Source organism: Stegodyphus dumicola, chromosome 10, assembly GCF_044657685.1.
Source record: "Stegodyphus dumicola isolate Sdum_Otavi_A_Nest chromosome 10, ASM4465768v1".
Classification (NCBI taxonomy): domain Eukaryota; kingdom Metazoa; phylum Arthropoda; class Arachnida; order Araneae; family Eresidae; genus Stegodyphus; species Stegodyphus dumicola.
Window position 1 is genome coordinate 101,871,559 of NC_140777.1, and position 19,651 is coordinate 101,891,209.

The following is a 19,651-nucleotide window of genomic DNA, read 5'->3' on the forward strand; positions in this document are numbered from 1 at the left end:
ATTAAAATCTGATTAATTCATCTAAGGCAGCATTACTCAGAACTTTTTTCAAGAATTCTTCATTCGACTTTATATCCTTTTTTAAAAATTCATGGCTATAAGAATTTCGATAATCTTTTATCTTATTAACTAAAAATTAAACAAATGTTGGCACACACATTAATAGATGGATAAGACTGCCGATTCTTGCACAGCTGTTCTATGTTTAGATGTATGATGGTAAGCTTAAGTCTGAGAACGGCATATACGTTAAGTTGATGAGCACCCTTGCTCACACAGACATATAAAAGGAAGTTGAATTATAATTTTTAGAGCAGTACTGTACAATTTCTTTATTCCATTTTCAATGGTAATAAGGTCCAAAAATTAACTATACCTTCTGCTTGGAATTTCATTTTAAGTCTGGTGTCATTTGAAAGTAGTAACTTTTTACTAAAATATTGTTTTAACCCTTGAAGAATCAAGGGTTTGCTTCTGAAACGATAAAATTTCCCACTATGCTGTGAATAAGTGGTATTTTCTTGATTATTGTTCCAATATCATCCAGCGTCATCAAAGCTGGACTCATCAGAAGCTGGAAGATTTTTTTCTGTTTAATAAATTGAAAAGTCATGCTTCCATGTGGAATTTTACACCCATAACCCCTGGAAGGTAAAGTAAATCTTTTGTAACTGGAAATACATATTAAGGTCTTGCCTAGAATGAAGTGCTCTGCTCTTAAGACTTGCAATTTAGGAAGCGTCTAAGGCATTTTCAGGCATTTTTGAGGAACCCAATTAGAAACAACTTTCATTTCTTTATTGAATTCTTCAATGCATCTTTGGAAAAATTCAACAGGTTTAATTTTTGCATTTGTGTGCTTTGTGCCACTTCGGTTTTGCACGCTTCTTACACTTGGAACATACAACACACTAAGATTTGGCTTCCCCTCATTGCAACACCAAGTAAATCCAAATTCCAAATAACTCTTGCTTTTGTTTATGTAAGTATATTTTCTTTGAATAACTACACGTACCATTACACTTTTTGTTGATAACACTATCATCGCTAATATAAATATCAATCACACACAGATTTTGCACTATTCACATTGCTTAAATGAAGAGTGTGATGGCATTCCTTTCATTTCAAAGACTGGGTCTAAAACCAGTTTTTCATTATATATAACAGATACAACCACCACTATACATAATATATACAATCACCAAAATCTATCAGATAAAATGATTTTTAACAATTACAAAATGATTGGATTAACAGACATGCAATGAATTAACAATGCATACAATTTCTTGCGATTAGCCACAGAAAATAGAAATAGCAAAGAATTCCGATTTGAATTTCTGAATTTGATTCCCCCAAATTTTAAAACAGACAGAGTTTAAAAATTCTCCTATCATCATCTGGAAAGGTAAAAATGAAAAAAAAATTAATACTGAATTATGCTTGATTTTCAACAAGTAAAGATGCAATTTGTCAGTGTACAAGGTATTTCAATGCATCTCCAAAACCATTAAGAAAGATAAAGTGTACTCTCAATTACACAGACTAACGCTGGGGAAGCAGGTCCTGGATGATTCAAACATACAGATAATCCAAACCAGGGGTGTAAGATAGCAGGCCTTCTCGTGGTGCACCCTGGTTAACAATAAATCTGCTACAGCTTTGCTGCTCTCTCCCATTTTCTTCATGATGATGACTTCAAAAAATAATACAAATTGTCACTTTAAGAACATTCAACAATTCAGAATTTTCCAACGGAGCACAGGTGGAATTTTTCAAGAAAAATTAACACAACTCCAGACTATCAGGGTCACATGACTATGTTTTCATGATACTCGAAGGAAACCTTATATTTAGTTGATTTAACTGAATATAACTTCTCTGGTTTTTATTTGAAACTTTTACCTAAAACTAGGTATAATGCTAGTGATATTTTAGTTGGCATTAAGAACATTTTAATTTCTACATTTGAAATCATTAGTGACCTTTCAACCAATGTGGAGTTGAGATGATCCGAGTCGATGTTTGGATTTATCAGAACTATTTTTAAATTAACTATTACAGACCACCAGGCAATTCTTGGTTAAATTTTGATAACATTTAATTTTCTAATAAAACCATTTCATGTGGAGATTTTGATGCTCATATTTTACGCTGGAATTACGGAGACGCAAACAGTGCAGGAAGAACTATGGAAGACCTCTTGGATTCCAATACTCTCGAACTGATCTACAGAAATTCTAACACTCCTACTTACCTCCACTATAATGGAAGTAGTACTAACCCTGATTTAACTTTGGCTTCAAGTGACTTAGCAGATGAGGAGAACAGAGAAACAATTTATGATCCTAGTTCTGACCATCGTATTATTGTTACTTCATTCTACGTTAAGGGGAAAACCTCTAAACAATAGCACTATAGAACAGGTGGAATTTTAGGAAGGCCAATTGGAGGGCTTACTGGGATGAATTGGAAGTTCTTTCTAGTAGGCAAAAAACTATAGGGAAAAAAAATGTAGATTCCTCCTTGTCGTATTTTTGCAAGACCATTTCAACTGTGGCTAAATGTTGGATACCTAGTGGTAAACAATAAAACTTCAAACCTTTTTGGAATGATCAACTTACTCTGTTAAAGGAACAGTCAGTTCAAGCCGATACCAAGGCTGAAAATTCCAAAAACCCAGAAGACGTCAGAAATTGCAGAAAGAGTATTGTATTTTTCCATGAAGAAATCAATTTCGCAATGCACAAGAGTTTTAATATTTTTATAAATATTATTGACAATCATAAAGACAGTGGTAAAATTTTAAAAATTGTATAAATTGAAACGTGATTACCCCCTTTCTCGAAAGGTGCTAATCATATTTTAAAGAAAGGCTTTAAAATTTGACAAGGCTATTTCTAATGCTTTTGTGAATTTTTAAGCTTCTAATCAGCACCTGAGTAGTAAACTTAAGAGAGGTGAAAAGCTAATGAAGGAATGGATTTTTTTATTATGGAAAAGCACATGAGGGCTATCTGCCTAAAGGGAGGGATGCCTTCGTGGAGAACTTTCTAAGGGAAACTGGCTCGTATATATGTTACACATAGGGAAAACCACGAAAATGCCCATGCAGCCAGCCCGTTTGCAGGATTCAAACCTCAGATCGAACTACCAGTGTTCAGCGTCTTTACTGCATAGCCAATAGTGGGCCTAAAAGCTAATGAAGAAATTGATGAAGGTCTCCCATATGATTATGGGAACTGGACAAGAGATTTTTAATAAAGAATTTGACATTTTGGAACTAGAAGTTATTAATTTCCTAAAAATGGGGAAAAGTCCAGGCCCAGCTAATATATATCCAGATATTTAGTGGATTATTATGGCAAAGCACACGAGGGCTATCTGCCTAAAGGGAGGGATGCCTTCGTGGAGGACTTTCTAAGGGAAACTGGCTCGTATACACGTTACACATGGGGAAAACCACGAAAACGCCCATGCAGCCAGCCCGTTCGCGGGATTCAAACCTCAGACCGAACTACCAGTGTTCAGTGTCTTTACCGCTCGGCCGCTGGTGGGCCCAGATTAACATGCCGAACAAGTATTAAATTAGAAGTTAAACAACAAAAATCAGCATTATATTTTTAAATTTTCACAGGACTAGTTTTGATGGTTATACCAAACCATCATCCTCAGCAGCCAAAGTGCAAAGGAACGACATAAGATAAGAATGGTTGGACAATAGTTAAAATATTGGCACCATCTGTTGATGAAATGAGAACTAAAACATAATTTCCTTTAAGGCTGAAGGCAAAGATGAATTGGAATTAGGGTCGTTAACCAGAACAAAAAGACTTTTTTTGAATGTGAAATGCCTCCAACAATTCAACCAATTATTGGTTATTATAGTGAGATCCTCATCATGACTCAGGAGAATGTAGCCCAGATCCTCAGAACCAAGTGTTATGCATAATTATCGGGGCAGTGAGATACCTATTCTTGCAATGCAGCACATACTTTTGCTATGAAGCTTTTAACTGATTTGGAACCTGTTCATGATTTTATTCAGAAACAAGCGATCCTATTATACCAGAAGCTTGTGCGTTTGTCCACTCTTTTTTAGAGGAATTATAATAATGAAATTTCTAGAAATCTTAAAACTCAAATTGACTTTATGTAGGCTATTCAGAGAGAACCTGATGCTTTGGAATTGAGCTAAAATTATCTAATTTTACCTCCTCCCCATTGTCCCTGGAACTTGAATTTTAATATATAAATCCTGATTTTTATACAAAGAGTTGTTAAAAAGAAATTCAGCAATCCACAATTAAGATCTATTGTAATGGAGACTACTGGGGTTTGCTATCCTCAAAATGAGTGGCTGTGTGTCTATTCTGATTGATGGCTTTAAGTTAGAGAGAGAGCAGTGCAGGAGCAGGTATCCATAGCGGACTTTTCAGTTTCTACTTACCAATGGGTCCTCTTCCTACTGCCTTTGATGGGGAAATTGAAGCCACTGCTGTGGCTCTTCAACAAGTTTGTTGATTCATAGCCACTCTTTCGTAAAGGCATATTGTCAGATTCCAAAAGTGCACTTCAAAGCTTTTCTGAATAATCAAAATAGTTTCCAAAGATTCTTAGACTGTAGGTCTTAATTTATGGCAATGGCACACAGAATTTCTCTCCAGTGGATTCCAGTCCACTGTGGAATTATGGGAGATGAAAAAGCTGATACATTAATTAAGAAAGGAGCTTTGATAACACAAGCATTAATCAAACGCTTTCTTTTTCATATTACCAAGTTGTTGTTAACCTGACTCTTAAGAAAATTCTTAAGATCAATGTGCTATGGATAAGATATGGGGGATTCTGGGGAAAGAGAGAACTTTCATTCCCAGTTTTCCAAGAAAGACAGTGGTAGCTCTATTTAGACATCTGACTGGACATGACTGTTTGCCACCTCTACAGAATTGCAGTGGTGGATTCCTCTAACTGCAATTTGTAAACTATGTAGCAACCAGCCTATGATTTTTTAACATTTAAATAACTTTACTGCACTTTCTCAGTATGAGGACATTGTTAAAAAGTACTGGATGGCCCCTGACTAATGGCTCAAGCGCTAATGTTTGGCATTTGTAAAATAAATAATCCAAACCATCAATTTTCATGCATATCATGCTATTTTCTTTGAAAAATCAATCAGTTTTGTCTGTTTTTGAGACTTTTAAGTATTTGTGGAATTTCACTGCATATTTTTCAAAGTGTTATTTTATCATGGTATTCGTATCCCCTTTGATGAAGTCTAACAGAATTTTAACAGAAGTCACTGCTGTCCAAGGGCTAATTTAATTGTCAGTATTTTCTACACTTGTATTTTCAGAATTACTCTCGCCCCCTTCTGTTTTTATAACACTTGAAATAGTTGCATCATTCAAGGCACTGAAAGCTCTGCTCAGTTGAATAACTATCAAATCATTCTTAATATTTTCCCAATTGACATTTTTGAAGAATTTTACTTTTCATTTTTTTGAGCATACAACTTTTAACAATTAGATAAATCTCTGATTTCTGTATTAAAAAGAACCTTTCTCCATCATTGAACCAGTGTTTTTATTTTTTGCTTTTGATACTCCATGTATATGCCTTCCAATACAGTCAACTTTTCCCATAACTTTATTTAATCATAATCTTCCTTAGCAACAGCTATAAGAAGACCAAAATGGCTAAGTAGTTTCACTGATAATGTTGCACCTCGATCCATCGGCTAGATTAAACCACTAACATTTGCCGATAAAATTTTGCATGTGTTTGGTTTTTACGCACATGAGTGTGGGTGTGAGTGGACACCACCAAGCATGGATAATCTGTAAACTGAATAATCTGTACCTGCATAATCGAGAGTACATTGTACATAAGAAGAGAGTTCATAACTTCTATGATGAACTAAGATAGTCTCTGGCTGGGGCACAAGTGAAGTGCCTGTGGGATAACAAGAACCACCACAGTTCTTAGTGCTGTAAATGCCCACCTTTTTTTGGTAGTTAAAGTCCATAGGTATGGTAACTGGCAATAAATTTAACAAAATGTCAGTGTTAGGAGAAAATGATACATGACTGTCACATGGAATTTTCACACTGTGGGATTTTCAGCTATAATGTGATATATGCACTTAATTTGTGGAAGAAAAAGTTATAGACAATTGCCATGTGGAATTTTCACACTCTGGGATTTTCAGTATGGCATATGCAATTATAAGTTTTATTTTTGTCTTTTTTTGGAAATCAAGGACAACAAGGGCAGGGTTGAAAGACAACTTTTGATCCATGGACCACAAATTGAGAAACGCTGACCTAAAGAAATATTTTTCTCGTTGATTCTCTTTTTTGTCTTCCCAATAAGACTGAATAAAATTTATGCTTTCACTTTTGCTAAAGTCGATGTTGAAAACTGGAATTGCCTAATCTGAAAGGTCTACCTGATTAGACTCTTTTCTTAATTATAACAAAGTAGCTACAACTATTTACTCAGAAGACAAAGTGAGGAAATTATTTTATAACACACTTTGATGAAATTAAATTTAGCATATTTTGAGTTCACAGTTAAGTGGTTTATTCACATTTTACTTCAAATGAAACAATAACAGCAATAATTCATAAACATAATTCATCATCCTATTCTGGTGTTTGTGCAGTATTATGGAATGTTTTATATTTTTTGTATGCATATTTTTTTAAACGACCACAAAGTTGTTCAGGACAATTTCAATTTTCTGTGGAGATATTAATCTTAGAAGGGTGATGATCAATACCAGTACTTTTTTATCTTCAAGAAATATTGATCACTTTCTACAGTAGTTGGCATAAATGGTTACATTGGATTTCAGAGAAGTCACAGTCACTGCCTTCAAAACTATTCCTTTCCTGCCTATAATCGTAAATATACAGTATATTGCCACAATCAGTCAAAACTTCCTGAAACATACATCAAAATTCCACAAATAAGAGTTTGTTCCAGGTTGTCTAACTAATAAAGTTAGGTTAGGTTATTTAATTACGGCAAAGCCTCGAGGGCTATCCTGCCTAGTAACTAACTAATAAGGTAAATGCTTTCATGGAACAATATCCATGAGAAAGTGACATTTTAGCAGGAGGAAAACCTGCCATGCTGTAAACCCTGCTAGGAAATTACCATAAAATGACCAATGTTCCATGAATTTAGTTTTCTACCACTTGAAATTAGATCAACTCTATAAAGCCACGAAATGAAAGATATTCTTAAAGGAGGACTGCTATCCATTACAACTATTCAATCAAACTCAGAATAGAATGAAAGCCGCAGAACTGCAGTATGCATTCTTAGTGAGGAAAAAATGCAATCAATACAAATCATCTTCTGTCAACTTCCTAAGAACTGCCCAGAAATTAATGATGTGCCTTATTAATAAATAATCAACACAAAAAACAAAGAAAGTAGGTTACAAAATATAAAGATCCTTGTATTCAGAAATAATGTTCTCCTCACATGTGATGTTGCAATTCAACTAACAGAAAATGATCAATAACTTTTTATCTGACTGAGAAGAAATCTAAGAGTATGCACCGTAATTTCCGGCCAACAGAATTCTGAGAGAAGCACGGCCAGCTTGGTAAATGAATATCATTTATTTTTGGACGGCAACTTTCTTAGCACAAACCTTCTCAACTGGTATAATGCCAACCATGCTAATCACTGCCACACAATTTTACATACATGGTAAATAATATAAAGAAAATATACAGTATATGGTAAAAATAATAAATGGAAAGAATGGTAAAATAATAAATGATATTAGGAATAATATGAAGTTAATACTACTTAATAAATGATAAAACTATTTAATAAAAGATACTTGATAAATGATATAAAGAAGAAGCTAGAAGAAGTCTCTAAAATATAAATATGTCAGGTTCTTGAGGTGGCTGCAAGATCACTTTGAAATTCTTGCAGTCATGTGAAAAATCTTCCATAATAAGTATAAAATCAAAATGCTTCTAATACAGTTATAAAATTCTATTAAAATACATATTTACCAGTTATAAAAACAAAATCATATTTTATTATTGTACAGCTACATAATACAGTCAAATACAGAAAATCCGCCAACTCCTGAAATCCGCGTTGCCTCTCAGAATATAAACATTCAGTTTATAGGTTCCGGAAACCGCAACATTGAGTACGAAATATCGAAGAAAAAAATACTTACCAGATAACAATGACTCAAAATGGAAATACCACATTATTGATATAAAAAAGTTTAAAAAATAAAAAAATAATATAAGTTTTTTTTCCCCTCTAATCTGCATCGAGGTAAAAAAGCAGACGATTCACTCAATTCTTTGTTCAAGTTCCCGATTCATGTTGTATTTTCTGAGCTTTGTTATTTCATTTCACGAGATTGTTTAGTGCTGCCTTTTTAAAATAGATCCCTAAGTAGTATGCATTATTACTAAACATGAATTAACTAACATAATTATTAATAAGTTTGAGAATAAAATAAACTTCATGCAGTTTATCAAGTAGCATTAAATATTTTACACTTATAATAGTTGGACATATTTGAAAGAAGATATGTGACATTTACGTTTTACTAATAGTTAGCTTTATGCCTTTTACTAATAGTTAGCCTCTAGACTGAGAAAGTATATCACATACTTTCTCAGTCTAGAGGTTTAGCAAATAATAGGGAGATTTTATGTCAAATGGCATAAGTTAAAAGGAGAAGTGAGATCATAATGACTGAATGTTATCCCTCTGCTGCTTGTCTATAGAGAGATCTGCTGATGAGAACAAACCTGAAAGGCCTGATGTAGACACAGTTAGCAAGTGTTGAAAGTTAGTCAGGCTCTGCTTAATGCAGTTAGTGTCATCATAGCTTTGTGTAGAGTTCCAGGGGTTGTAACCCAGTTAATATACTTTAAGGTTCCAATAAGCCATTAAAGCACCAGAGGTGATAAGTTGTTTGATGTATGTTATAAGTCTCAGTAGATGCAAAGAATAAGTTTTACTTGAATTTTTACATTTTTGTGTTTTATCTTGTGACCACAGTCAGTATTAATGAAAAGCCATAACTAGCTTTAATATATAGAGATAATTTTTAAGGGTAAGTAGTTAGTTATAAATAATTAAATTAGGCAATTAGATAACCTTAGTCATTATGGATTTACATGGCCACTATTAAATTTTATTTTTTAACAATATTTGTTAAAAAAAGCCCTATTAAAATCAAAATCTAATAAAATTTTGCAGTTTAAAATACATGTAATTTTTGACATTGATTCTTAAACGATATTTGGAAAATTACACATACAACAACACTCAACAAAATATTTATCCATCATTTTAATTTGAAGCATATAAGGTATTTCTCCCACCTTCTTCTAGTGGTTTGCACATTGAGCCGGTATTCCAGAGGTCTGCAGTTCGATTCCAGGCGAAGGTGTTATTATTTTTTCATCTTTCCTGTTTTCAAAAATACCCAATGTCTCTATAATGGCGCACGAACTAAAAGGGTGTTGGATGATGGTTCTCCACACCCAGGATTTGGCAATCGCTAGTTTCTGTGTGCTTTATCTCCTAACTTGCCAACCTCTCCACAATGTACCTATGAGGGTTTACTTGATCAGGTAAAAGTTAAATAGTCCCCCCCCCCGATAGACATGAAGCAAATTATCACTGTGTCTGAAAGTAACTACAATATCAGACAAAGAACATAATGGCATGTTCTGATGCTAACAAAGTCAATTACTGCTCACGGTGACGTAATTAAACAAGAACAGTCAAATTCAAACTAAAAATGTGGACTAGTGGTCAAAGATTATACAGTTTAATTTTAATTTAATCTGGCTCAGTAACTCTATCATATGATGAAACAGAAATGGGAAGTTATAGTAAAGGCTGAAATCATAAACAATTGGGTAGTTTACATAATACAGTCAAAAGTCGTTAATTCGGACACCCATAATCCGGAATGATCTATAATCCGTACCTCAAAGCTACAAACTTTCTGCGCATGCATCGCGTTCACGCATGCGCACAGGCATTTACGAGAGCGCATAAGACCATTAAAGCTGCGAATATGTTTGTGCGCATGCGTGTTTAATGTGTAACGAAGTTATACGCTAAGCTAAAGTTATCTAATTCAGTTAATGTTGCAGATTGCATTGTTCCTTAATCTTCGAATTGGATCCGGCTTATTATTTTTTGCAGACTGTTAGAGCAATTTTATAAAAGTAAGCTTGAACTTTCGATTATGTCAAATAGAATTTCCGATATATATTTACTACAAAGCGAAAGTATGTTTTGAAATCCGAAATCTGTTTATCAATTTCACGCTGCGGCAGAAGGGGGGGGCAGAAACGTCATTATTAAATTATGATAGATTAGAAAGATTATGTCAAATAGAATTTCCGATATATATTTACTAATATGTAATTTGTATCTACAAAGCGAAAGTATGTTTCGAAATCCGAAATCTGTTTATCAATTTCACGCTGCGGATTGGAAGTTGATCTGTCAGCACTATCCTTATCTTCAGAGCAGATGTTTTTATTTTATTTGGTTTATAATTCCGTACTAAGTGTAGTATTTCATCTCAATCTACTCCGTCTTTGATATGATTTAAATCAAGTTCCTCGCTGTTATAATTCGCTTCCGATAGTGAAGAAAGTGACCCAGAGGTTATTGAAAACGAAAACATTTCGATTAACAAATTAGTTGGTATTCTCAACAAAGCAATTATAGGACTTGAACAGCGGAACTTTGTAACTAAACAAGAAATTATGTCTGTTTAATAGAATTAAAGAGAAAGTATTATCACATGAAACGAAGCAAGTCACATTGAAGGAAATGTTTAATAAAGTAAACAAATAAATATTAAGCTTTTTCTTTTTGTAAATTTTGATACCCTTTAGATCATAATTGTTCTTTATTTCATAAATTACGGTTTCATATTTTTAATTTTGTAATTTCTGCATGCCATCTTACCAGATTTAAACTGATAATCTACAATCCGGAAAAATCAATAATCTGGAATCGCCGAAGTCCCGACGAGTCCGGATTAACGACTTTTGACTGTAATAACTGCACATATCTTTGAGAATAATTTTCTTTATGTATTTGGTTTCTTTCAACATGTTTCCTTTTAATTTTAGAATTTTTTGATTTAATGAAGGATTTCTGTTATTCTAAAAAACACTAAATGCATTTAGAATGTACAGAAAAAGCGGCTAATTTTATTTCTTTAGTAATATGAACATTCAGAAGAACTATGAAACATATATGGTAAAGGCCGGTTACAGAGCTGGTGTGGCAGAAATTTTAAAATTTAGTGTCACACAGAACAACAAAATCTAGAAATGGCAAAACTTTTAGAATTTAGAACAGGCATTGGAAGCAGAATTTAGATAGGCACTAGGCAGCAGAATTTAGGATACACAGAGACTGCATTAGGTGGGAAAATGCATAGCACCAGCTCTGTGTACGATGCATTTAGACATGTTACATGAGTCTTTTAAACTGTAAGTTTTCAATTTCTTTATTAATAAAAAAATCTCTTTCTATAATGCCTGCCCAAGTGATAAGATTAGAAGCATTTTTGATATTTTCCATGCTTTTGTCTAGTGAAAAGTAGAGAAAATAAATGGAAGATAAACATGTTAAGAAAAAAGATTCTAGTATCAGGAGTAAAACATTCAAATATTATGTTTCCATTGTTCTTCCAGACATTCTCCAAAAAGTAAGAAATTCATCACAAACTTTCTGTAAAACGCATCCATTGCATCTTGATATGTTGATACCATGGAGACATTTTATCACATATTTCTCGAATCTTCTAGAATCGTGGGTCTGTAAATCTTGCCTTCATATCCTTCTAAGCTTTCCAAGCTGCAATGTCTAAAATCCTAAAGAAAAATCACCCCTACCATTTCTGTAATAGCAAAAAGCCATAAATATTTTGGAAAAAAATGGGGGGGATTGTAAAATTAATTTTATAGAGAAAACTGATGCACATTCTAAGAATTTTGAATATTCTAAGACAATTACATGGGAAAAACTCTTACTATGAAAAATTCTAAATTACATAGCTAATTTTGCTTTTGCTAAGAGCTGTTTCGTAAATTGTACTTTATAGCATTATACATTCTTTATTTTTCAGATTTAAAATATTGTATAATAAGTTGCCAAAATGAAACTTTATAATATGACAGCGAAAAATAAAAATATTTTATTTTAATGTTATTTTCTAAATATAATTTCAATATTTTACCATTATTTTAATGAAATTAATCACCGTTACGATGTAAAAAAAATCATCGAAAAATTCTCAGATCTCAGAATTAAAAATTTTCTAAAGAAACTGATCTTAAATCGGCAAAATTGCTGTAAGTACTCTTTCTTCGCCAAATTTAGAACCATTTAATACAAGCATTCATATTCTCAAAAGCGAAAAGTTTTTAAGAGCTTTTTGTTAGAAAAAATGAATTTCGAAATGCTTATGTTTCACTTCTAGCATACACGTCAGTGAATCGCCAAAAATATTCCTCCAAAATGCTAATTCCCACTCAAAATGGCAGTCGTAAAAACAGACAAAAATTTCAGATGATTAAAATTAAGTACCTTCTGCTGATTTTGGGCAAAATTAAGGACTTTTAAGGACCAAAAATCAATTCCAAAAATCTAAGGACTTTTAGGGAATCTTAAGGACCGTACGAACCCTGTAATATTTCATAATGGCATACAGGTAAGTTTAACTCATTCATTAAACATGTAAATCTCTAATTCAGCCCACTTTTGTTCTTATGTGTGCTGTATCTTCTATTTTCTTTAATATATTGTTCAGCCTAATTTCAAAAAGTCTTATGATCAAGCGGAAAAGTTACTAAACATTGGTAGTTCGACCCGAGTTTCTAGTCCCAGTGATCTCTCAGCTCTTTTTTTTCACTTATTTACTGTGTAAAAATGTAGCATAAAAATTTCAGTTCATGAAGTAAAAATACTTTTTTAATTTATTCTTTAAAAATATTGCAAAAATTTTCTCCTTAGCATATCTTTTTACAAATCACTCTAATAATAAAAAATAAGGAAATAAATTAAATCGGTTTCGGTGATTGATACCTCGGTGCAAATTATATGTAACATTTTCCAAAAGCATAGAGTTTATATTGGATATAAATAAATTAAGGATTATTTCTCCATCTAATTTTCTTAATATGTTTATTCTAAAATTTTCTCTTCACACTGTAGCGCTTAACTTTATGAGTTTTCTCTAATCATTCAATTTCTCTAACTATGGTAACTTGGCATACTTTCTGACAAATAGTCATACTTTTAACCACATTTAATTCCTGTTGACTATCAGTACATTATTCATTTGTTTCACAAATGCAAATATTCATTTTATGCGGAAATCTACGTAAAATTATGCAGAGCTCCTGATCGATTGCTTGTTTTAGATTGAAGGAAATTAAGCTTAATTTTGCTGTTAATTAGCTTGTTATTAATTTAATTATACGTTTCTAATTAATTATGTGTTCAGATATTTCCAAGTACTATATTACACAAACTTTTGCATCCCAATTTTTTATTTTTGGTTAAAAAAATAAGCTTTTATTTATTGAGGGGCCTGATTGATTATATTAATTTGCAGTACTGTTTACTTAATTCTTTTCTTCTAGATAAATTTTAGAAAAAACTTCTTAGAATAATAATTTAAATTTATTTACAATTTATACGTCAGTGTTTAAACGACAGTAATGTTGTTATAATAGATTTATAATAATAATATAATTTGTTATAATAGATTTCATGCTAAGCTTAATTTATTAATGTTAAGATGTTTTAAAAAGTCACCGAAAAATTCTCAGATCTCGGAATTAAAATTTTTCTATAGAAACTGATTTTAAAATCGCCAAAATGTTGACAAGTTGTCAAATTTAGAACCATTTAATAAAAGAATTCACAAACCCCAAAAGCGAAAAGTTGTTTAAGAGCTCTTTATTAGAAAAAAATTAATTTTGAAATTTTTGTTTCACTTCTTGCTTAGAAACTAGAGTATCCCATCATTTATATTAGAAATAGAAACAAATTATAACCCATGAATCTATTCAAAAGATAACCATTTACATCAGTGAATCGCCAAAAATATTCCTCCAAAATGCTAATTCACACTCAAAATGTCAGTCGTAAAAAGAGAAATTTCAGATGATTAAAATTACAGACCTACTGATTTTGGTCAAAATTAAGGACTTTTAAAGACCAAAAATTGATTTAAAAAATTTAAGGACTTTAAAGGACTCTTAAGGACCATACGAACCCTGTTGTGGTGTAGCGGATGACTATATGAGATTTTGGAAGAAGCATGGTTCGTTTTGTAGTTGAACATCATTTATTTTTGGATGGCAAATTTCTTAGCACATATCTTTTTAATTGGTAGAACATCAAGGGTCTTAAATGTGCCCCATAATTTTAGATTCGTAATTACATCTTAACCAATAGAGTAAAGCTAGCACGGGCTAAGTGACATGTTGCCAGCAGGAAAGCAAAGTGGTGAAAGAGGATGCATAGTCAGTTGTGGTACTATTTAAGGTTGAAAAGTCTTTGTTTTAAGGCGGTTTGTTGAGAAATATCTGCCTATTCATTCAACATAAGCAAATTTAGCCCTGTATTATCTCATCAAAAAAATGCAATTATTATGTATTATCAATCAAAAAAGTGCAGTGCCGTACTGAAAAAGTCTGCTGCCACATAGAATGCATCCTCAAAATTCTGCTGAATTAAAAAAAAAATAGCATACTTTATCATGTTATTAATAAATTTTTGCCGAATATGACTTTTGTTTTTTTAGCGTTTTTTCAATTAGTATCAATATTGAAAAATAGAGGGCGCCATAACTCCATTTCGGAGGATAGTCGGTTTTCGTTTTGGGGAAACATTTAATTTTTCTGCATTAAAATGGTTAATTAATGGAAACAAAGTAACATTTGCAGATTCACCATGACACGATTCATCCATCAAAATGTTATTTCTACAACACAAAATGTGCATATACATCCATTATATTCAAATACTTTGCAAACCTAAAGGTTTCGGAAACGTCATTGCATCTTTCGCCAAGTAGGAAATTTGGCGAATTTTTTCACGCCTGTGTTGTAGATCATCTGCAGACCTGAGCAGGTTTTCGATGTATATACAACAGATAATAACTTTACTTTGTGGGTATTTTGTCTGCCTTGTCAGCTCTTTGATTGTAAATCATCTAAAGAATATGAAAGGTCTTTACCTAGCTAATCATGCTTACTTAAATTTCAATGATCATTTCGATTTGTAGCTGTACATATTAGATGTAAATAGATGTGAACATGATTTTCATACATTATCATCGATTTTTTTAAAGATATTGTTGCGTTTTACGGCTTCGTGGATTTGGAGTAATTGATGATGACATGACGAAGGAAGAAAAACATATATAAAATATATGGTGGCATAATAACAAAAAGCTAACAAGAACAATTTGTAATAGTTTCAGAATAATTTTTTAAACTTCATTAATGTTATTGCAATTAAAACCTTGGCATTTTTAATTGAAACTATTTCTTGTTCTGTTTGTAGCTTTTAAACATTGCTTTGGACTGGATTATTTTGGTTACGACAAAGCATACAAAAGCTGTTTGCCTAAAGAAAGGAATGCCTTCCTGAGAGGCTTTCTAAGTGGAACTGGCTCGTATCCACATTATGCGTGGGGAAAATCACGAAAACTCCCATGCAGGAATTTCTTTGAGAATTTGAGCAATGGTCAATCTAGCAATTTTTTGGCTATTTTAACGTTTGGCTGCGAACAGGTCTTAAGAATTGTTTTAATTATTAAACAAATGCCAGGCCATTGACCAACAGGTCATTAGACAACGAGCTCTCCAATACTTATAACAATACAATAAAAATTATTTAATGCATAACACTCGCCCAGATACGCATCAGTAACGCTTTTTCATCATGTCATACATCACGTATTCAGGGGAATTATTCAGTTAAAATCGAAATAAATAGATACTAAGACAATCATATCTGCTCAAAAGTCCAAAGTGGCCCACAGCGGCAGATCCAGAACACTGTAAGTAATACAAAGCGTAAAGGATTTCAGACTTCAAATCCTAGGTTATTTCCATTCTGTATGCTCGTAAAAGTTAATTTAACCATACAACCATGTTACACAAAAAAGAGTGGAAAGGAGGAAGGAAAAAAGATGGAGATAAACCGTAATCCTTGAACGAATAACCAATGAAAATTAGTTAAATTACATATAAAAAAAGAAAGTTAAATACATGGAAATCAGCACCAATATTTAACATATTTCACCAATAATGCATACTTTTGAGAAGTAATATGAATGAAGGTTTTACTTAGATAATCTGTAAGTAATGAATTGAGCTTCAATTTGAATGACTTTGATACTGAAAGATGCTAAGCCAAGGTGAAAGTAGCATTTTCATTGGGACCGGAATGAATTAATGTGATAATGATATAGAAATTTATTTCTTTAGTCGAATATAGGAAAGCACATAACTTGTTTTGATTAGACAGGGTTTCTTAAACTTGGGCATGGGGACCCCCCCCCCCTAATATTTACGAACATTTTGCGGGACCCCATAAACATTGCACAAATCCGACACACGTGCGAGTGAAACTATCAGTTTCTTCACTTGTACTGTAATATACTGTAGCAGTTTTAGGTCACTGACTTTAATTTTTAAAGTAAAATGAAAGTTTCTATTATAAAAAGAATGCTTCAAAACGTTTTCTTTTTTTTTTTTTTTTTTTTTTTTTCAGGCACATTATTTAAAAGTATTTCGTAATTGTAAAATTATTATAATAAGTTAAAGAAATACCAGAATTGCTAAATTTTTTACGACCCCTTACTGTAGGTTCCACAACCCCAATTGGGTTCGCTACCCACAGTTTAAGGAACTCTGGATTAGTGGAAAAAAGAAATCTTATACACAGTTTTCTAAAGAAAGCAGGCTTATGTTCACATTACATACAGAGAGAATTACGAAAAGCCAACCCTTTCGCTGGAATTCGAACTTCAGTTAAACTACCAGTGTCCCATGATTTTACCTACTCGGCTAATCGTGGGTTATGGTTTTAAATTTATTAATAGTTTTGAAGATAAGACATCATTAATATACCTGGGAGAAAATATCCAGGAAAAGAGGAAAGTAAGGATAAATCTTTCTAAGTGAGCTTTCTATTGACAGCAACTGACGGCAGGAATTGCACTGCATGGTAAACCAAAGTGGATGCGATAGATGATGTTGTTTCGTTTGGTAGACTCTGGTCTAAAATTTAAAATAGTTATTCCTAATAGCTGAAATATAGCTTAAATAAATTAGGCCCGCAATTTTAAGTTGAAAACACAAACTGTTTTTGAAATATGTTTAAGTTCTCTATGGTATCGAAAAGATTGTTGTGAAAGATAGAAAGCGATTTATAAGTTGGTCAAGAATCCTTTTAGAACTAATGATCTTTAATGATGTCACTTTGAGTAAAAATTGGGCAATTAACATGGAAAGCACATAACATAGAAATTAACCTGGAGCAATTAACAAGGAAAGCATCAATATTGAGAACTGATATTGATGAATATTATTCGAAATAATACAAACCTCTAGCGTGGAAGTTCGTGATTAGATAACGAACGGATAGATTCTCACAGATACGTCTCCCCCTAAACACACATGATTCAGTTCTTTGAATCTGTTCATTATCAAAATAAAAACTCCTTCAGCAGATAGCTTTAAATTTTGAAAGAGAAAACAGTCACATGGAGACGAATTTGGAAAAGGGAGAAATGAATGAATAAACGAACTTTTGTTAGGGGCTACAAGTGGTTGCATACGTTTACTGACTTTTGAGAGGGTCATACACAATGCATTTTGAACAAGTTTTCAATTGAACACAGTATTAAAAAATAATCTGCTTGTTTAGGTAAAGAGTTACTTTAAAAAGTGCTCCCTTTCAAAATGCTGTATCATTTTCAACCATCACTTTTGTTAGTATTAAAAAGGAATACATTCTAATAATTTTAGTGGTGTAGAAAGTTTTGTATGGTACTTCCGTACGATTATAAATGAATGAGATATTTGTATAAGGAGATATCATACTTTAATTTTCAGGTTAGGTTATACAGATATAGAAAAGCACACAAGGGCTATCTGCCTAGTAAGAGAGATGCCTTTGTGGAGGACTTACCAAGAGAAAGTGATTCGTATTTCACCTAACATAAGGGAAAAATCCTGAAAACCAACCATGCAGCTAACCCATTCAGCTGGAATCGAACTCCCAGTATTCAGGGGTAATTTTCAGTGTCTTTTCTGATACTTCATTTTTCCAGTTTGTTAAATTATTCTATATAAAATATTTGACAAAGGAAATCTTAAATAGCTTATATTACTAAAAGACTATCATGCATTGGCTGTGTGCAAGATTAAAAATTCTTAATTCATTTTTTAAAGGTTAATTCTATTTCTTGGGGGGAGGGACCACGAAAAACTCCCATACAGACAGCTCATTCACCGGGATATGAACTGGAGCCGATCTAGCTGTTTTCAGCAATATTACCGCAGGCCGCTGATGGATCTTAACAATAGTTTTAATACTGGTAAAAATTTAAAGCTAATACATGATTTGCAACTGCTACTTGTACTCTTTATGGTGCATAAGTTGATGTATATTGCATATCAATAGATAATTGATCAGCCAGTTCCTTATCATAGGTATTATAGCACATGGCATAGCAAAATTTCCTATTTTAAAAAGAACTGAGTTTTAATTTTCCCATTCGAGTAAAAATTGTAAGACCTACTTCCAAGTGCTAAATAAGAGTTGAAATGCAGAAATCAGAACTTAAATTTACAATGTATTCACATGTCTTATAATTTATAGACACACATTTTTATTCAGATAATTTACTTCCATTTTTGTTTGTATTTTTCTTATAAAGTTAATTAAGGATTTTAATTATACACGAAAATTTTATCTTCATTTCTTTAATTCATGCGATGTCAGACACAGTAGCGTAGCTAGAGGGGGCTGGTTCGCCACAAACGACATAATTTTGAGGTGCCAATTTCATGTGAAATAATATTTGATGAAGGTTAGTTCTGTGGATCTTTCAAGCAAATAAAGAAAAATACGATTCTGAATTATCGTATGGAATTAATTTAAGAAAAAAATAAATTTTTCTGTAGATCTGTATCCAAAGGTATCATTGTGAGATTTCAACAGCTATGCACTCTTATACAATTTTTATTCATTCAAAATTTGAAAATTACGAATATCAACTAAACTGTGATCTCGGTTTATTAAACCTAGATACTACTAGGGGGAAGTAGCGAGATTAAGCAATTCTTTTCTTCCAAATACGAGCGATATCTGTCAGATGTAAATTTGTAATATGAGCTGTGTTTGTTTGCACCCACTGCAGTGCGTAAATGGAATATGAGCTGAACTCATTGAAGACCATCAAAAAGTTAATAAAAAAGAATTCCCTCAGTTAGAGAGAAGTGTTTCAAAGTTTTATTTTCGTTATTATTGCTAAAGAAAACGAAACAGGAATGTGGAAGGTGAATCCTGTTGA

At 32.5% G+C, this 19,651-nt stretch overlaps 1 protein-coding gene across 5 annotated transcripts in view; it reads right to left on the bottom strand.

Moving 5' to 3' along the window:
* Positions 1 to 19,651, bottom strand: part of LOC118198098 (DGAT1/2-independent enzyme synthesizing storage lipids-like) — a 177,957-nt gene that overhangs the window by 11,462 nt on the left and 146,844 nt on the right. The window lies entirely within an intron of this gene.